The sequence below is a fragment of the Musca domestica genome, unplaced genomic scaffold (genome assembly GCF_030504385.1).
Source record: "Musca domestica strain aabys unplaced genomic scaffold, Musca_domestica.polishedcontigs.V.1.1 62, whole genome shotgun sequence".
Classification (NCBI taxonomy): domain Eukaryota; kingdom Metazoa; phylum Arthropoda; class Insecta; order Diptera; family Muscidae; genus Musca; species Musca domestica.
In genome coordinates, this window is record NW_026712369.1 from 740,310 (window position 1) to 761,529 (window position 21,220).

At 34.6% G+C, this 21,220-nt stretch overlaps 1 protein-coding gene across 2 annotated transcripts in view; it reads left to right on the forward strand.

Moving 5' to 3' along the window:
• Nucleotides 1–21,220, forward strand: part of LOC101897747 (DNA-binding protein RFXANK) — an 87,901-nt gene that overhangs the window by 51,715 nt on the left and 14,966 nt on the right. For both annotated transcript variants that reach the window (XR_009343856.1, XR_002194478.2), the window contains exon 5: nucleotides 14,542–15,399. The gene's annotated coding sequence lies outside the window, so the exon portion shown is untranslated. The remainder of the gene's footprint in view (nucleotides 1–14,541; nucleotides 15,400–21,220) is intronic.

The following is a 21,220-nucleotide window of genomic DNA, read 5'->3' on the forward strand; positions in this document are numbered from 1 at the left end:
GATGGGCGATATCGAGTATCTCCCCCCAAAAGGCCGAAATTTTCAAAAAATTTATTTTCAGTACAGAAAGAGAAACGATAATCCAAGTTTGTTCCAACTTTGCAAATCCTAATATTAGCGTCAGTGCTAGGCCAGGTGCAAAAACAACAAAGGATCAACATTTGGAATTATTACAACTTTTATAAAATTTGATCTAAGATTCCAATTGTCTTTAAATTTCACGTATCCCAATATGTATATTAAGCCAAGGTCTGGTGTTTAGATGGAATATATCGGTCCACCCCTTCTGGTACTTCCCCGAAAAAGGTCGAAATTTAAAAAAAAATATGTTTTCTGCATAGAAAGAGAAACGATAATCCGATTTTGCTACAACTTTGCAAATACTAATATTTGCGTCAGTGATAGGTCAGATGCGAAAATGGACAATATCTCGGTCCACTTCTTACCTTCCCTACAATGGGTCAAAATTGTGAATAATTAAAAGTCTTATAAAATGTGATGTAAGAACCCGATTGTCTTACAATTTCACACTTGCCGAAACTTTTTTTAAACCCCAAAGTTTGGCATTAAGATGGAATATATCGGCCCACTCCTTCTTGTACCTCCCCCACAAAAGGTCGACATTCTAAACATTCGTTAAGCTCGAAATTTACATCCGATTACATTCAGAATTGGCACATCTGAATATTTTTATCAACAAACGATATGTTATAAATTTAGGTCCGATACGAAATGCACAATATTGGCCCATTTCTTCGAAACCTACTCTATAGAGGGTCGACAATTTAAATAGTCATAACCAGAACTCAAAATATATTTAAATAATCGAACATTGGCTGAGGGTACAAACCTGCCGGCTAAACCGATCGATACTTTCTAACTTGTTTTCTACAGTTTTTACAAATTTCAATAATTTTTCATTCAATATTTTCAATTTGAAAATTAGTTTGAGAGTCATTGTCCAGCTACCTGGATGTGTTGATGCGACTATCTGTATTATTCTACCATGATTTATACTATACCATACAGTGTTTCTATTTAGATTTAAAATAAAATTCTGGGTAGCGCCTAAAAGTATGCTTTACAAATGCAACATATCATTGTGGAAAAAGTCACTTTACATATGACTTTAACTTCATGGGTAATCTAGACAAACTTCAAAAATTTGCAATTTATTTGAAAAAAATTGAAATTAGTTCTTCATTTGAAAAAAATTTCGAATGGAATTTCGAATTTGTTCTCCCACCCTCTCTGCTTTCTTTGAAGTGTGTAATCTAGCCTTAATTTTGATATATTGCAATTTTTATACCCTCCACCTTGGAAAGGAGGGTATATTAACTTTGTCATTCCGTTTGTAACATCCTTAAATATTCGTCTTAGACCCCGTAAAGTATATATATACATAATCAGCATAAAATTCTAAGTCGATTTAACAATGTCCGTCCGTCCGTCTGTCTGTCCGCCTGTCTGTTGAAATCACGATACAGCCCACATCTGACGTAGAGCGCCAAAATTTAGCAGAGCTATTTGCATTGTGTCTAGGATGGTTGGTATTGAAAATGGAATATATCGGTCCACGTTCTGGTATTGTCCCCATATAACGGTACCTCCCGATATTCGGTATTTTGATGATTTATGCCACATTTTTTCATGGATTTGTCTGGAAATTGGTATTTGTAGGTCATAACGGGTCCCTGAGCGTGTGGCAAAACATTGCATGTATAGGTCCACGTTGTGGTATAGCCCCCATATAAAGGTACCTCCCGATATTCGGTATTTTGATGATTTATGCCACATTTTTTCATGGATTTGTCTGGAAATTGGTATTTGTAGGTCATAACGGGTCCCTGAGCGTGTGGCAAAACATTGCATGTATAGGTCCACGTTGTGGTATATATAAAGGCACCTCCCGATATTATTCGGTGTTTTAGTTTTTTTTGCCACATTTATTCACGGATTTGTCTAAAAATTGGTATTTGTAGGTCATAATGGTTTCCAGCTCCGGTGGCGAAACATTGCATGTATGGGTCCATGATTTGGTATAGCCCCTATATAACGGTACCTCCCGATATTCGGTATTTTATTTTTATGGTTTTTGCCACTTTTTTTTTCACTGATTTGTCTAAAAATTGGTATTTGTGGGTCATAATGGGTCCTAGTTCGTGTGGCGGAACATTGTAATTATAGGTCCACGTTTTGGTGTAGAGCCATATAACGGTATCTCCCGATATTCGGCATTTTAATGGTTTTTGCCACATCTCTTCTAATGTTTTTTTTACCCTAAGGTGGAGGGTATTAAAAGTTTGGCCCGGCCGAACTTAATGTTTTTTTACTTGTTTTTGAAAACATTTTCAACGTTTTCTTTATTTGAAACCCGGTTTTCAATGGCATTTCAAATTTGTTCAATGGAATTTAAAATTTATTCTCCTTCTCCCTCTCTCTCTCTGCTTCCTTTGAAATGTCCCTGAAAGGATTAAACAGAAATGCAACATGTTATTGACATTTCACATTTTGATAGACGGCGGACAGATACACAGGCACACACAGAACAACATGCATTTATATATATTACTCACTACGAAACGTATTCGAAAAGGCCATGGAACTCCGACATGATGATGGTGGTGATGAAAACAAACAACAACAACGAGAACTAAGTTCTCATTCAAATGAAAAACAAAAATGCAAAAAAAAAAAAAGGTTAGGTTGTGAACGACGTGGTGAGATTCCACAACGCAGCCGGAGTGTATAAATGAATGTGAATTAGAGTAGAGCAGCAGCGTTCCGGAGACGATGCACCACCACCACCATTACGTTTCCGCTGATGATGTTTATGATAAGCCCAAAACAATGTTGCATTCCGCCTCGGCTTTTTTTTATTCCCACTACGCGATGTGGTGTTTTTTTCTTTCGAAATTTTCAAAATAAACGGCGATATTCATTGTTGTTTTGATGTTGTTATGTTTTCCAGGGTCTGGTGGGGACACACCACAACACAGCAGGCATGGAGAAGAAGAGGAGAGGATAGCAAGGTACCTTATGAAATGAAGGCCAAACTCCAATAACAACAAATGCTGCTGCCTCTGACTCCTTAATGGAATCCAATATTTCAATGACACTCGGCCGATGCTCTGCCGAGGCGTACATTACCCTTTTGAAAACAAACATTTATGTTGTTGTTGTGGTTGTTGTTTTTCTTTCTGTGCAATCCTCCACCGCCAGTAATCAAAACAAGTTTTTTTTTTTTAATCCGCCAAGTTCTTGGGTCGTGATCAAAACAACAGAATTTTACGCGCCAAAATTTAGAGGTTTTTTTTTCCTTTTTATTTTCAAAGAAATGAAAGGAAAAAATATCCCAGCCCAACCAGAGCCAGCCTGCAGTTCTATTGGGCCTTTATTTTCAAAATCTTCAGGTAGTTTCTTTTTCCTGCTGTACCTTTTATTTTGCCCGGCATGGCAAGGGAGGAGTAGAGTAGAGGGGAAGGGAGAAATCACTGCTTGATTCGAACGTAAACAACAAGTCAATAACATTTAAGAACTGGATCGCAATTTTTTGTTTTTCGAAAGGGGGAACCCATCCAAGGCACTCATACAGCACTCGAAGGGAGGGGACCGGACAGACAACAAGGAGGAAGAGGAGGAGAGTTCATTGCATTCTTCGTGATAGTCAAAACAAAACTCGAAACTCAAGTAAAAAAAGACACAAGAGTCGGCTGCAAAACAATGATCCTCCACAAGGGAATATGGAGGAGGGGAGGAAAAGAGGAAAATTAAAGACGGCCACCAAACAACGATCTTGGGCTAAGAGGAAAGGGGCAAAAATAGCAAAGACGACAACAAAGCACCCATATTGGGCTAGGGATAATGGAGATGAAGGAAGGTTGGCACTATTGTAAAGTACAGGATCCCAGAGGGGGAATGTAGTATGTAGAGGTTCTAAGTGATGTGAGAGGGATAAGAGATGTTATGATTTCGTTTTCAATACAGAAAAACAACAACAACATATTCTTACCCTGGTGGTGGGACCCTCACAAACAAAACACGTCCAGGCGGCATTTTGTGGCTTCTCCCTGGTAAAACTGAATATAATGACGAAGTATTGGGGAAAGATGGTGGGGTAGGGAGGAGGGAGACTTCCTTCACGTTCACATTCGAATTCATTTATAATTTTGAACATTGTTTACGTTTTCAACTTTTCTGATTTTTTTTGTTTATCAATCGCGGTTCCAGCTCCCCTCTCTCACCCCCCACCATACCCCTCCAGGGCAATCCTACAACTCTGCTGTTGTTGTTTATGATTTTGCGCCACCTTCAGATAAAATTGGCGCTTAAAAGCATTTCTTTCCTCCTGTGCGCATGATCACCGCTCCACAGCCCGCCATCATCTTCATTAGGTTTATTTTTGGAATCGAATTTTGTTTTTTGCTAATTTTTTTTGCCTTTTTCTCGGAATTAAGGATATGATAAATGGTTTTGTTTTGGTCTTATATCCATTCAACGGCCGCCAAAGTCCATAAGGAACACAAAACGAACAGAAAATCCAATTTTTGTGTGGAAAACGCACACACAATGTTGCTCCAGCCAGGCTTTCTTCCTTCTGATGTTTTTGGCGGCATAGAAATATTCGTAACAATTGGGGAGGGGGAAAAATACGCGGTGAGAAATATCATTTTTTTCATAATTACAGGAAAATGTTGACCCTTTGTTGGGGAGGTACCAGAAGCAGTGGACCGATATATCCCATCTTCACAGCAGATTTAGCAGATTTCTACTAAATAATAGCATGTGTGAAATTTGAAGAGAACCAGGTGCTTATTTCGGATTTTATTATCGTTTTTGTTATTCAAAACTTTGACCCTTTGTGGGGGAGGTATCAGAAGAAATGGTCCGATATTCACCATCCTTATAACAGATCTTGTGTTGATGGAAATATTGAGCTGTGCCAAGTCTGAATGCAATCGGATGTTAATTGTTAATAAGCTTCATGGTTACTCAAATTTTTGATCCTTTGTGGGTGAGGTACCAGAAGCAGTGGACCGATATATTCCATCTTCGCACCTGACCTAGCACTGACGCAAATATTAGGATTTGCAAAGTTAGAGCAATATCGAAAAAAAAATCCTATCCCCTTCTGGTGCAGAAAAATATTTTTTTTTTTGAAAATTTTGACCTTTTGTGGGGAAGTACCAGCAGGAGTGGGCCGATTTATTTCATCTTCCCACCTGACCTAGCACTGATCCAAATATTAGGATTTGCAAAATTGGAGCAAAATCGGATTATCGTTTCTCCTTCTGTGCAGTAAATTATTTTCTTTGAAAATGTTGATATTTTTTGTGGGAGGTACCAGAAAGAGTTAACCGATATTAACCATCTTCGAACTCGATCTAAGTTTAACAATTATGTTACGATGTACTAAGTTTGGATCAAATCAGATACTGCCTTCGAGAGGTATCGTGCGCACCAACTAGACAGACGGACGGCACGTTTGGTCGTATCAAATGATGAGGCACGTTTTGGCCTGGCCGTATCAAATGATATATACACACCCCTCTAGCCATATGGCTGAGGATATAAAAATCTAAAGCAAAATTTTCAATGAGGCCATGGGCCTCAATTCTCTTTCTATGAAAATCTAAAATGAAAAATTTAATAAATGATTTTTTTTATATTTTCATAAAACAAGGATCCAGCCCCTGGTCTCTACGGACGAGAAGTTCTTTTGTCTGACAAGATTTTTTAATAGAAGACTGTGGACATCTTCTGAGGGGGAAATCTGGTAATAAATCTATTGGAGCCAACGGAAGCAAAATGATTTTATTCTTTAAGCAGGCCTTTGCATTTTTCTGAAATTCTTAATTTGCTTCTTCCTTCCTTCCTTGTGTTGTTTTGCTTCAAGAATTCCTTGTTGCTGCTGCCAAGCTTTCGTGGTGTACGTGCGCCGACGCAGCAGGCTGATTTTGAGCCTTGTGCTGGTTTTACGGTGTTTTTACAAAAGGACGTTTTCTTCGGGACGAGGAATGTTCCTCATGGGAACCAGCGCCGCCACGACGTATTCCTGTGTCGTCGTTGTTGTTTTGTTTTTGTTGATGGTGTTGGTGTTGGTTAGGATCTTTTTTATGATTTTACTATCGACGATTTAGTTACTCTTCGTCTGGTGTTTAGTCGAGTTTAGTTTTTAAGCGTTTTTTGTTTTTTTAATTGAAGTGAATCGGAAATTCGAATATTTATATCGTGGATAATGTGCTCGCAAATAACTAGAAAATTGCGATCTTTGAAGAATATATTTTCAACTATATTAGTATTAATATATATTACTGAAAAATATTGTGTTAATTTTGGAGGAAGATCCACTAAATGGAGGAAGATCCACTTTCGTTCCTTATGTATTTGTTGCCTGTCGTTTGAATTGTAGATGGATGTCTGGGCTTGGGCAAACCTTCTCGCTCAAGTTCTTTAAAACATTTTACGAAGGACGAACCCCACATCGGGCGATTATACTTGAAATATTGGTTATGAAAAACTATGTTGGGCGCCCGCCAAACCCCAAGAGGATATGTTTTGAAACAAAGTGACACCAAAAATAAACCCAAAATTCATGAAAAATAAACAAAAAATTTTCTTAAAAAAAAACTCACCACCTATGGAGTTGATTGTATCCTATAAAAATTTCTGGAAGTTCTTGGTAATTCACGTTTGTATATATCCATAGTACATAGCGATATTTGTTGTTTCAAATAATTTGAAAAATAATCGTAGGTGAATAATGTCATTATTCCACGTTGGGCGCCAAAAAAAAATTGATCAGAAAAATGTCAAAAATAATGCGGTCCACGTTTATAGATAGGCCTCAAGAAATATTTTTTAAAAATCCACGTCTATAGATGGTTGTTGAAAAAATATTTTTTAAAAATCCTCGTTTATAGATGGTCTTTGAAAAAATATTTTTTTAAAAATCCACGTTTATAGATGGTCCTTGAAAAAATATTTTTTGAAAATCCACATTTAAAGATAGTCCTCGAAAAAATATTTGTTAAAAAATCCACGTTTATAGATGGTGTTCTAAAAAATATTTTTTTTAAAAATCCACGTTTATAGATGGTCCTTGAAAAAATATATTTTTTAAAAATCCAGGTTTATAGATGGTCTTTGAAAAAATATTTTTTACAAATCCCCGTTTATAGATGGTCGTTGAAAAAATATTTTTTAAAAAATCCACGTTTATAGATGGTCGTTGAAAAAATATTTTTTAAAAATCCACGTTTATAGATAGGCCTCAAAAAATATTTTTTAAAAATCCACGTTTATAGATAGGCCTCAAAAAATATTTTTTAAAAATCCACGTTTATAGATGGTCGTTGAAAAAATATTTTTTTAAAAATCCACGTTTATAGATGGTCCTTGAAAAAATATTTTTTAAAAATCCACGTTTATAGATGAACCTATAAAAAATATTTTATATTTTTACAAGGTTATAGTTGGCCCTGTAAAAATATATTTTTTTTTAATCCAAGGTTATAGATGGTCCTGTAAAAATATTTTTTTTTTAATCCACGTCTATAGATGTTTCTTAAAAAATATTTTTTGGAAGTCCACGCTTATAGTTGGTCTTTGAAAAAATATATTTTTTTTAAATCCACGTTTATAGATGGCCCTTGAAAAAATATTTTTTAAAAATCCACGTTTATAGATGGTTTTTGAAAAAATATTTTTTAAAAATCCCCGTTTATAGATGGTCGTTGAAAAAATATTTTTTAAAAATCCACGTTTATAGATGGTCGTTGAAAAAATATTTTTTAAAAATCCACGTTTATAGATGGTCGTTGAAAAAATATTTTTTTTAAAATCCACGTTTATAGATGGTCGTTGAAAAAAATATTTTTTAAAAATCCGCGTTTATAGATGGTCGTTGAAAAAATATTTTTTAAAAATCCACGTTTATAGATGGTCGTTGAAAAAATATTTTTTTAAAAATCCACGTTTATAGATGGTCGTTGAAAAAATATTTTTTAAAAATCCACGTTTATAGATAGGCCTCAAAAAATATTTTTTAAAAATCCACGTTTATAGATAGGCCTCAAAAAATATTTTTTAAAAATCCACGTTTATAGATGGTCGTTGAAAAAATATTTTTTTAAAAATCCACGTTTATAGATGGTCCTTGAAAAAATATTTTTTAAAAATCCACGTTTATAGATGAACCTATAAAAAATATTTTATATTTTTACAAGGTTATAGTTGGCCCTGTAAAAATATATTTTTTTTTTAATCCAAGGTTATAGATGGTCCTGTAAAAATATTTTTTTTTTAATCCACGTCTATAGATGTTTCTTAAAAAATATTTTTTGGAAGTCCACGCTTATAGTTGGTCTTTGAAAAAATATATTTTTTTTAAATCCACGTTTATAGATGGCCCTTGAAAAAATATTTTTTAAAAATCCACGTTTATAGATGGTTTTTGAAAAAATATTTTTTAAAAATCCCCGTTTATAGATGGTCGTTGAAAAAATATTTTTTAAAAATCCACGTTTATAGATGGTCGTTGAAAAAATATTTTTTTAAAAATTTACGTTTATTGATGGTCATTGAAAAAATATTTTTTAAAAATCCACGTTTATAGATGGTCGTTGAAAAAATATTTATTTAAAAATCCACGTTTATAGATGGTCCTTGAAAAAATATTTTTTTAAAAATCCACGTTTATAGATTGTCGATGAAAAAATATTTTTTAAAAATCCCCGTTTATAGATGGTCGTTGAAAAAATATTTTTTAAAAATCCACGTTTATTGATGGTCGTTGAAAAAATATTTTTTAAAAATCCACGTTTATAGATGAACCTATAAAAAATATTTTATATTTTTACAAGGTTATAGTTGGCCCTGTAAAAATATATATATTCTTTTTTTAATCCAAGGTTATAGATGCTCCTGTAAAAATATTTTGTTTTAAATCCACGTTTATAGATGGTCCTTAAAAAAATATTTTTTGAAAATCCACGCTTATAGTTGGTCTTTAAAAAAATATTTTTTAAAAAATCCACGTTTATAGATGGTCCTAATGGAGAAAAAAGCTGATCGGAAAAATGTTGAATGTCAATAACAAGTTTCAGTGACATTTTAATTTTAACCAATTTCGCAATTGAAGGTCGAAATATTCTTGATAATTAAATATTTGGCGCATCCAAAATTGTTCTAAAAATTAACGTTCGGATCCTTAAAAACTGATCATAAAATCCACGTTTAGCTCTTAATTATTTTTTCTTAAGTCCAATTTTTTTGGGTCTTTAAATATGTTCTCCACATTTGTATCCTCCAATAATATCATGAAAATTTAGGTTAGTCATTTTCGGTCTTTTGAAATTTTATTGAAAATGGAGGTAAAAGTGACTCTGTGGGCTCCTCTAAAAAATGTTGAAAAATTTTCCCATTTAAAAAACCGTTTGGGTTGTCCTACAATGTGCCGCAGAACAGAAACAGAAATTATACAAATCCTCCGAACATTCTAACAATTACTTCTACAAAGAATGTGCCTTTTCCGGTCCTCTGAAAGAATTCAAAAGGATTTAGTTCTTTCAAGGTCCTCTAAAAATCCTTAGAAAAAATCCTCTAATGATCCTGTAAAAATCCCTTAAAAAATTTTGGATTTTGCCACATAGACAGAGAGAGAACGATTATTGCTTTGAATGTTTGGAATAACTTGCAGCGGCATTGCATTTTCGGATTTCTTGTCATCACTAATAAAATTCCAAAATCAATGGAATCTCTCACAACAACAACAAGTTTGAAGACTCTGGGAGGGAGGGAGGTCTTTAGTATTAGTTTACCATGGGGGTAGCATCACCGCTATGCCGACAGTGAGCAGGCGAGTAGCTTAACAAACTATAATCACCATCAAAAGCTAAAAAATGCGCGAGCGATTTTTTTTTCAATTTTTTTGCGTTGTTGTTTATTTTGAGTGTGGAATGGTGAGCGACCACCAACAACCGGTTAGTCCATCCATCCATACTTTTTCCTTACCAGTGTTTTGCTGGTTCTTCTGCAACAACTCAAGAATGTTTGGGGCAACATTGTTGTGCCTCTCTGCTGCTGCTGCTGATGGTTTGTTGTTTTTGACCTCCCCAGCAAGCCAGCCATTATGGTCTGGACGAGATGGGGACTGTTGGCCTCGTCTGGCCTTCTAATGCACGCACCGTACAAAAACATGTTTTTTTTTGTTATTGTTGTTAGTCCTCTCAAAGTCTGTCCGTCTGTCTGTCGTCACATTGTTGGTTCAATGCACGTCGCTGTACGTTGTGGCGGAATTTTTTCTGTTTTTCATTCTTTTTGTTTTTTTTTTTTTGGAGAGTCAAGACAATTTTCTGGTTTAGAATTCTTGGAATATTTTATGCCGCACACAAGCAACCTCTGAAAATGGTCATTGGACAAGAAACCGCTTCTTAAACGACATTCTTTCTTGTGTAGCCGCCACTATTATCATGGGCAGCGTCATCTCATCATCAGCAGCATCGGAATCTTCCAAAAAATGTGGACATACAATAAAACAGCGTAAACGAGGTTCATCTTTGTTTTTTTTTTTTTAATATTTTTATCTGGAAAATTATTTTCAACTTTCAAAGAAGTGAGGGGAGGTCTTTCCCTTCTTCTAAAAATATTCTGGCAAGAAAGCTTTGAAAAAATATTTTTTAAAACCCCCAATTTATGGATCGTCCTTGAAAAATTAATTTTTAAAAATCCAAGTTTATAGAAGGTCCTTGAAAAAATAATTTTTAAAAATCCCCTTTTATAGAAGGTCCTTGAAAAAAAAAAAAATTGTAAACCCCACGTTTAAAGATGGTCATTGAAAAAATATTTTTTTAAAAATCCACGTTTATAGGTCGTCCTTGAAAAAATATTTCCCTTTAAATAATATTTTTTAAAAATCCACTTTAATAGAAGGTCCTTGAAAATATGATTTTTAAAAATCGACATTTTTAGAGAGTCCTTGAAAAAAAAAATCTTTAAAAACCCCACGTTTAAAGATCGTCTTTCAAAAAATATTTTTTTAAAAATCCACGTTTATAGGTGGTCCTTGAAAAAATATTTCCCTTTAAATATTATTTTTTTAAAAATCCACGTTTATAGGTGGTCCTTGAAAAAATATTTCCCTTTAAATAATATTTTTTTAAAAATCCACGTTTATAGGTGGTCCTTGAAAAAATATTTCCCTTTAAATAATATTTTTTTAAAAATCCACGTTTATAGATGGTCGTTGAAAAACTATTTTTTAAAAATCCACGTTCATAGATGGTCGTTGAAAAACTATTTTTTAAAAATCCACGTTTAAAGATGACCCTTTAAAAATATTTTTTAAAAATCCACGTTTTGGATAGTCGTTGAAAAAATATTTTTTAAAAATCCACGTTTTGGATAGTCGTTGAAAAAATATTTTTTAAAAATCCACGTTCATAGATGGTCGTTGAAAAAATATTTTTTAAAAATCCACGTTTGTAGATGGTCGTTGAAAAAATATTTTTTAAAAATCCACGTTTTGGATAGTCGTTGAAAAAATATTTTTTAAAAATCCACGTTTATAGATGGTCGTTGAAAAAATATTTTTTAAAAATCCACGTTTATTGATGGTTGTTGAAAAAATATATTTTTAAAAATCCACGTTTATAGATGGTCGTTGAAAAAATATTTTTTAAAAATCCACGTCTATTGATGGTTGTTGAAAAAATATTTTTTTAAAAATCTACGTTTATGGATCGTCCTTGAAAAAATAATTTTTAAAAATCCACGTTTATTGATGGTCCTTGAAAAAATATTTTTTTTTAAAATCCACGTTTATAGATGGTTCTTGAATTTTTTTTTTAAATCAACGTTTATTAGTTGGTCCTTGAAAAAATATTTTTTAAGATCCAACTCTTGGATTTTTCTTGAAACATCGATGTTTTTCTTTTCGGTGCCCGATGTGGTTTTCTGCCTTATTTATGCATTGAAGTAGATTTGAATTACGACTAAAAATGTTTAAAAACATGTAAAAAGGACTTTGCTTCTTAAGGATTAGCGACCAACGTGAGGGTTCCCAATGACAATTTATGAACGTAGATTTTTATTAATTCGAATTAATGAGTGAAAAAACATCTTCCCCACATTGGGCGCCATATTCAAAGTTCTTTTTAAGTGCTTTAAAATTTCAAAATTCGGATGCCATCGGATGCCAAAATAAAAAAATAGTTTAAATTGAATGAATTGGGCGCCATTTTAAACTAATTTCGCAACCGAAATCCTTTAAAGTCCAATAGATTTTTTGGTTTTTGGCGCCCGTTGCTGGTAATTCTGTTCTTGTCTTTTCAAAAATATTAGCAATAGCCAATATTTCCACAATTTTCAAATTTTTAAAGGTTCTCTTTACTGCCTGTTACGCTACCTGAGGTCTGGTACTTAAAAATTTTTATATTTTTGGAACCAAACATGTGGTGTTTTCGGCATTTCTTGGTAAAATTTTAAGGATGGAGGGAAGACTCCAAGAATGTTTTTAATAAAGAAATTAAGATTTTATATTTAAAAGTATAAGACTTGGCCCTGTTTTTCAGATATTTGTTTTCTGGCGGCCAACGTGTTGACGCCTTTGGTTTCATACCCCGTTTCTTTTATTTGGGTAAAGGGCCGAGGTATTTTTTTATTAAATGTTAAGGAATCCTTAGAATAGACATTTTGCATATTTTTACATTTTTTTTTGAATTTTCCCAATTTTGTTATTATTTATTTTTGTTATCCGCCCAAAGTGGGTCGTGTTTGTCACATGTACTTGTCTTTTGATCGTGATTTTCAATATTTTTTTAATAAATTTTTTATTTTCCATTTTCCCCCAATGTTTATTTGAATTAGCGAGGACGGTGATGTTATTCCTTTTCCCTGATTTTCCACGTGGCGCCCAAGGTTTTTTACACCTTTTCCCAGAGTTTAGTCCATGATTAGTACTATTTCCATGTTTTTTTTAATATTTGTTTGTGGCGCCCAACGAGGGGTCTTTGTGTTTTTTACTAACTTTCGCATGCATTAGTCCATGACCTCCATGATAAGGAAAATAAAGAAATCCTTAAGACATAGATTTGCCCATTTCCAAGTTTTTGTTTCTATTTGGATATGTGTTGCCCAACGAGGGGTTTCCTTGGGGGCTTTTATTCCTCTTTCCTCTTTAGCATGAAAAAAGAATGAGGAATCCTTTAGATATCGATTTGCCTATTTCAAAGAGAAGCTGCCTCTGGAGTTTTCTCAGTATTGAAAAAAATGGAGGAATTCTTAAAGTATAGATTTGCCTATTTCCATGTTTATTTGAAATATTTGTTTATGGCGCCCAACGAGGACCCCTTGGTTTTTGTACTCCTTTCCTCAGAGATTAATCCAGAACCTCATTATAAAAGCAAATTGAGAAATGCTTGATATCGATTTGTGTATTTCCATGTTTTTTATTCTTATTCGGATATTTATTTATGGCGTCCAACGAGGAGGTTTACCAAGGGTTTAGTCCACGACCAGTATTAAAAAAATTAAGAATCCTTAAGATATAGATTTGCCTATTTCAAAGATTATTTTTTCCATATTTATATGTGGCGCCCAACGAGGAGCCTTCTTCAGGCTTTTTTAATCCTTCTTCCAGGGGTGAGCCCATGACCTCAATATTTAAAACAATTGGGAAATCCTTAAAATATACATTTTCCAAATTCTGTTATTTGGAGATTTATTTGTGGTGCCCAACTTGGGGGGTCGCTATGGGGGTTTAAATATTTAAAAATTTATTTTTTTCGTATATATATAATGGCGCCCAAGCTGGGTTGTCGAAATTTCTTGCCATTGTTTTGTTTTTTTAAATATAAATTCTTTTAATATAAGTTTCAAATGTTTTCCGTAGCCCCATGGCCTCAATATTTAAGACAATTGAAAAATCCTTAAAATATACATTTTCCAAATTCTGTTATTTGGATATTTATTTGTGGCGCCCAACGTGTGGGTTTGGCTTGGGTGTTTATACTTCTATTGCTCTCTTGGTTTGTTTTTATTCTTTTAAATGCAATAGCAGTTATTTATGTTTTCCCTTGTTCTTCTTGTTGTTTTTGTTGTTGTATTCTCGCATTTTGCGGACATGAAGCATATTTATGTGCGCTAGAGTTTCGAGTTTTAGTACCTTTTTTTTAATACGTTGTAATTGCATTTTTATGGGTTTTCTTCCAGTTGCAAGTTGTTGTTGCTGTTGTTACTGTTTTGCTCTCGTTATTTTTGGGTTGTTTGGTGGCAAAGGGGACAGGGGAGGTGTTGTCGTTTGGCCACTTTCCGTGTTAAGTTGCCTGTGCTTTTGAGGTAGTAGTGGGTATCGCAGCTCCCTATCACTGATGTTTTTGTTGCTTGTTTTTATTGCCGTAGTTGAGTGTAATTTTCATTTTAATGTTTTCATATTTATTTATTGTTTGTTTTTTGTTGTTGTTGTTTTTCTGTTTATGTTTTTAGTTTGCTTTTTTTAATGTTTTGTCTCACCCTCGTTTCTTTGGCTTTTTTTCTTTGCAGAAACTATCAACATAGCCTGCCTGCCTAGCAGCCCCAGCCCCCGCTCTCAACCTAGCACGTCGTAATTGGAGATATTAGATACTAGATATTCTACTACGCGTGAATCTGCCTGACTGACGCTATAGACAACAACAACTTCAAGAAATGTTGTTGTTGGGTTGTAACTAAAATCCAGTCAAGAATCCAGAAAAACGTAGTAAAACCCATTCGGCTCTCAACAAAAGGGGGGAGAAGAATGAGAAGCTGGAAACAAGAAATAATGTTTTGTTGAGGCATAATAACAAAGCACGCAAAACCACAATAAAAACAACAACAACAATCCTTTTTTCTTGGAGAGACCACTCTGGAAAAAAATAAAGACGAAGGAAAAGAAGTCTATTTTGAAAAGAATTACAACAATCCCCTCATCTCGGCAGTGGAGAACTTGGAAATCTTAAAACAAGAAGCGTTTGAGAAATCGGAAATTGTTTTTAAATCTACAAATTTTCCTTTACCACACTCTACTCTCCTTATTCTATTTCCCCACTTCCAAGACCAACTACAAAACATTTTCCAAAATAGTCCGCAGCATATTATCTCCTCCACCCAACTTTCTGGGCTGACAAAAACAGATTCAAATATAACCAAGCGTTTCTTCATAGATTCTGAAAAAGCGACAGAGAGAGAGAGAGAGAGAGAGAACCTGGGAAGTGAGGAAGAAAAATATTGCAACCTCAAACCAAGTACCATCTGCAGCCAATTTCGAAAAGGAGCTATTCGACCCAAGGGGAAACAACTCACCGAAGTAATTCCTATCATCAACGTCGTCGTCCTTCTTCCTCCAGTAGTGTCTTATATTTTGTAGAATAAATATCAAGGGTATGTAACAGAACATAATTACCATTTTTTTTATTAGATTTTTCTTGAGGGTAAGATGGTGGAACTTTCTTGGTTCCACATTTGTACATCTCATTGTAAACATACAAGCAAACACACACTTAAATATTCTTACATACATGCATACATCCATAAATTATAATCTGTAATATAAAAAATCTTTTTTTTGGTATGAGTGTATAGTGGCGCCCAAGCTGGGGATGTCGAAATTTCTTAATTTTGTTGATATTTTTTTTTATTCAGATATTATATTTTTCAGTTATCTTGAAAAAAAATCTAATCTATTCCGTAGCCTTGAAAATCCATTGTGAGAACTTTAAGAATTCATCTGGCGCCCAATGCAGGGCTCACATGTTATTTGTTTTTCGTTCCCAACACTGTTATATCTTCATATTAACATATTTTTAGATTATAATCTAGAAAATCTTTCAATTTCACTCATTTAAATATTTGTTATAAAGATGGGAAATGGCGGACCACTCCTTGTGGTACCTGCCCCACAAGGTAGGCATCATTTTGATTAACCAAAACGCTTATAAAATGCGTAAAAAGCATCCGATTCTTTTCAAACTTCACACATTCCAATATTTCTATCAACACAAGACTTGGTGTGAAGATGGGTTGTATCGGCCCTCCCCTTCTGGTACCTCCCACACAAAGGGACCAAAATTTTGAATAACCAAAACGCTCATAAAATGCGAAATGAGCATTCGATTCTTTCTAAACTTGGTACATCCCAATATTTCTATCAACACAAGATCTGCTGTGAAGATTGTGGATATCGGCCCACTCCTTCTAGTACCTTCCCCACAAAGAGGTACAAATTTTGGATATCCAAAACGCTCATAACATGCGTAATAAGCATCCGATTCTTTTAAAATTTTACACAACCAAATATTTCCATCGACACAAGATCTGGTATGAAGATGGGACAACTCGGACCAGTTCTTCTCGTACCTCCTCCACAAAGAGGTCAAAATTTTGAATATTCTAATCGCTCATAAAATACGAAATGAGTATCCGATGCTTTTCAAACTTCACACATGCCAATATTTTTAGCAACACAAGATATGGTGTGAAGATGGTAGATATCGGCCCACTCCTTCTGGTACCTCCCCCACAAAGGGGTCAAAATTTTGAATATTCTAATCGCTCATAAAATGTGTAATAAACATCCGATTCTTTTAAAATTTTACACAACCGAATATTTCTACCAATGCAATATCTGGTGTTAAGATGGTAGATATCGCCCCACTCCTTCTGGTACCTCCCCCACAAAGGGGTCAAAATTTTTAATAACCAGAACGCTAATAAAATGCAAAGTAATCACCCAATTATTTCGAAACTTCACACATGCAAATATTTTCAGCAACGCAAGGTCTGGTGTGAAAATGGTAGATATCGGTCCACTCCTTCTTGTATCTCCCCCACAAAGAGGTCAACATTTTGAATAATTATATCGCTCATAGAATGTGAAATAATCATCCGATTCTCTTAAAATTTTACACAATCAAATATTTCCATCGACACAAGATGTGGTATAAAAATGGGACCACTCGGACCAGTCCTTCTGGTACCTTCCCCACAAAGGGGTCAAAATGTGTAATATCAGCCCAAATGGGATGGAATTTGACACATGCAACCACATTAGGCCTGAAAATAAGTATGCCAAAGTTGATCGAAATCGATTCAGGATTAGCTATAGCTCCTATATATATTGTACATCCGATTTGTTATTTTTCTCCTCCGCAGCCGTAATATGCACTCTGTAACAACAATATTTGGGGAAGGGAAATATATCAAATACAGGTCAGAAATACCTTTGCCAAATTTTATCGAGATCGGTTCAGATTTGGATATAGCTCCCATATATATATTCGTCCGACTTGCCTTTATTTGTGAACAAAATGTGTAATATCAGCCCAAATGGGATGGAATTTGACACATGCAACCACATTAGGCCTGAAAATAAGTATGCCAAATTTGATCGAAATCGATTCAGGTTTAGCTATAGCTCCTATATATATTGTACATCCGATTTGTTATTTTTCTCCTCCACAGCCGTAATATGCACTCTGTAACAACGACATTCAGGGAAATATATCAAATACAGGTCAGAAATACCTTTGCCAAATTTTATCGAGATCAGTTCAGATTTGGATATAGCTCCCATATATATCTTCGTCCGATTTGCCTTTTATTGTGCACCAAGGATGTAATATTAGCCCAAATTGGATGGAATTTGGCACATGCTACCAAATTAGCCCTGAAAATAAGTATGCCAAATTTGATCGAAATCGGTTCAGATGTAGGTGTAGCTCCCATATATAATGTTCATCCGATTTGTTATTTTTCTCCTCCGCAACTGTATTATGCCTTCTGTAACAGGGTATTTGGGGAAATATATCAAATTCAGCTCAGAAATACCTTTGCCAACTTTTATGGAGATCGGTTAAGATTTGGATATATAGCCCCCATATATATCTTCGTCCGATTTTCCTTTTATTGTGCACCAAATGTGTAATATTAGCCCAAATGGGATGGAATTTGGCATTTAAGATCAAATTGAGACTAGAAACAAGTATGCCAAATTTGGTGAAAATCGGTTCAGAGCAGGATATTCCTCTCATATATTACTTTGTTTGGACTTTAAATTTTTTTCCAATTTTTTTTTTTGTTTTTGCTTTCCATTTTTTTTTAAATTATAGCCTCCATATATTTCCATACATATTATTTCACACAACATCACCATTGAAATTTATTGACATTGTTGTGACTGACTGATCATCACCATCATCCTTCTGGCTGGCGGCGTTTGGCGCATTGGTCACTAACCAAGCGTGTTATCATCTTCACACTTGTCATATAGTAAGTATTTGACGCCTGTGCTCTGTTTCATATTTACATGGAACGGAGACGAAAACAAATGTAGAATAACTGCCAATAATTGTGGCGGTTAAAGTGTCACTTGCTGCAATTTATGATGGTTGTATACTACCACCAATCTCTCTCCATGGGTATCATTCCAAATTACTTTATTTGTTCCTGCTTCTTTTGCCACTGAACCATGTTCATCTTCTCAGCGAGACAACAAGAAGTGGCGCTTATTAAAATCATGTCTTCTTTCTTGTTTTTGATTATTGATTGTCGTTTTTTATTTGCTTGCTGGCGTCAAGTAATTTTGTGTGGCTCGTTATTTCTTGCCGATTTTTTTTTTCTTGAAGAAAAAAAGTCCGATTACCCTGAGGGAAAAGTTTTGCATTTTTTTTTTTTTTTGGTTTTGATTTTTGTTTTTATTTTATTAATTCTTTGAAGAATTGTGGCGCTTCGTGTTCTGTTGCTTTATCTCTGTTGGCCCATTGCAACACGTGTGAATCTGCTGATTTTTATTGAGATGATGATGGACGGACGGTCTCTCCTTGGCGTAGTCGCCGCCGTCTTATCTATTGAATTAATGCGTTTTGGTTTTAGTTTAAGAGATTTTCAATTTTTTTTTCAATATTTCTTGTTGGTAATCACTTTGATTTTGTGCATCGATTTTGAATGATTATATCGCTCATAAAATGTGAAATAAGCATCCAATTCTCTTAAAATTTTACACAACCAAATATTTCGATCGACACAAGATCTGGTATGAAGATGGGGCCACTCGGACCAGTCTTTCTGGTACCCTCCCTACAAAGGGGTCGAAATTTTTTAATAAACAAAACGCTCATAACATACGAAATGAGCATCCAATTATTTTCAAGCTTCGCACATTCCAATATTTCTATCTACAGAATATCTGGTGTGAAGATGGGTTATATCGATCCACCCTTTGTGGTACCTCCCCCACAAAGGGGTCAAAATTTTGAATAACCAGAACGCTAATAAAATGCGAAATAATCACCCAATTATTTCGAAACTTCACACATGCCAATATTTTTAGCAACACAAGATGTGGCGTAAAGATGGTAGATATCGGCCCACTCCTTCTGGTACCTACCCCACAAAGGGGGAATTTTCTAATCGCTCATAAAATACGAAATGAGTATCAAATTCTTTTCAAACCTCACACATTCCAATATTACTATCAACACAAGGTCCGGTGTGAAAATGATAGATATCGGTTCACTCCTTCTGGTACCTCCCCCACAAAGGGGTCCAAATTTTGAATAACCAAAACGCCCATAAAACCACAAAGTGGTCAAATTTTTGAATAACCAAAACGCTAAAAATAAAAAATACGAAATAAACATCAAATTTTTTTGTGAGAAAATGGTGTGAGAAAATCTTTAGCTCATTTCAAAAATTTGTAATCCTAGTACTCGTCGAAACCTAAAAGTGGTTTATATATATTCAAGATCCATAAATGATTTTTTTTTTTTTTTTGTTCTGAAAGGGGTTATCTCTTCTCAGCTGTTCTTCTATCTATGTAGGATATCTGTGAAAGCCCTTTCTCTCTCTAGGACAACTGTGAGAAGTCGTCTTCTCTGTGAGGCTAAGGTGTTTGTAATGTTTGATCTACAGAACAATTTTTGAAGGTTTTCTTCTGCACAATATATTGGGGTTTCTTAAATTGAAGACATTTCCAAGATACTCACATAAAAGTTCATAAAATATTTTTTTGGTCTGAAATTCAAAGTCTATAAATGTTTTTTTTTTTTTGTTCTGAAAGCAATTTTCTTTTCTCAGCTCTCCTATCTATGTAGGATATCTGTGAAGGCTCTTCGCTCTCTAGGACAACTGTGGGAAGTCGTCTTCTCTATGAGAATGACGTGTTTGTTATAATTGATCTATAGAAGAATTTTTGAAGGTTTTCTTAGGCACTATATATTGGGGTTTCTTTAATTGAAGACCTTTTCAAAAAAACTCCCATAAAAATTCATACAAGATTTTTTGATCTGAAAGGGGGTTTCCCTTCTCAGCTCTTCTTCTATCTATGTTGGATATCTGTGTAAGCTCTTCTCTCTCTAGGACAATTGTGGGAAGTCATCTTCTTTATGAGGCTGATGTGCTTGCAATATTTATGCCCTCAGCCGTCAAATGGCTACAGAGGGTATATATCATTTGATACGGCTAAAACGTGTCTCATCGAAATAACGGTTGTAAACCCTAGATTTCTGTGGGCCAAATCCGTTTTAAGACATTTGGAGACGATCTAACGATGTCCGCCCGTCCTTCCGTCTGTCTATCTGCTGGCTGGTGCCCACGATAACTCTCATAGGGGGTATCCAATTTGATTCAAACCTGCTACATCGAAATACTATTATCAAACATAAATCGAGTACGGAGATGGGCAATATCGGGCCAACCTTTCTGGTACCTCACCCACAAAGGATTGAAATTAAAAAAAATTATGTTTCTGCACAGAAGGGGATAGGATTATCCAATATTGCTACAACTTTGCAAATCCTAATATTTGCATCAGTGCTAGGTCGGGTGAGAAAATTGACAATATCGGTCCACTTCTTCTGGTACCTCCTCCACAAAGGGCCAACATTTAGAATAGCTATTACTCTAATAAAATTTAACATAAGACTACGATTGTCTTCAAATTTCAAATTTCACATCACATTATTTTTATTGACCCAAGGTCTGCTGTAAAGATGGGATGTGTCGGTCCACTCCTTGCGGTACCTACCCCACAAATGGTCAAAATTTTGAATATCTACGGAGCTCATAAAACGCGAAATGTACAACCGATTCCTTTCATACTTGGCACATCTCAATATTTCCATCAACACAAGATCTGTTATAAAAATGGTACAGGTCGGACCATTCCTTCTGGTACCTCTCCCACAAAGGATCAAAATTTTGAATA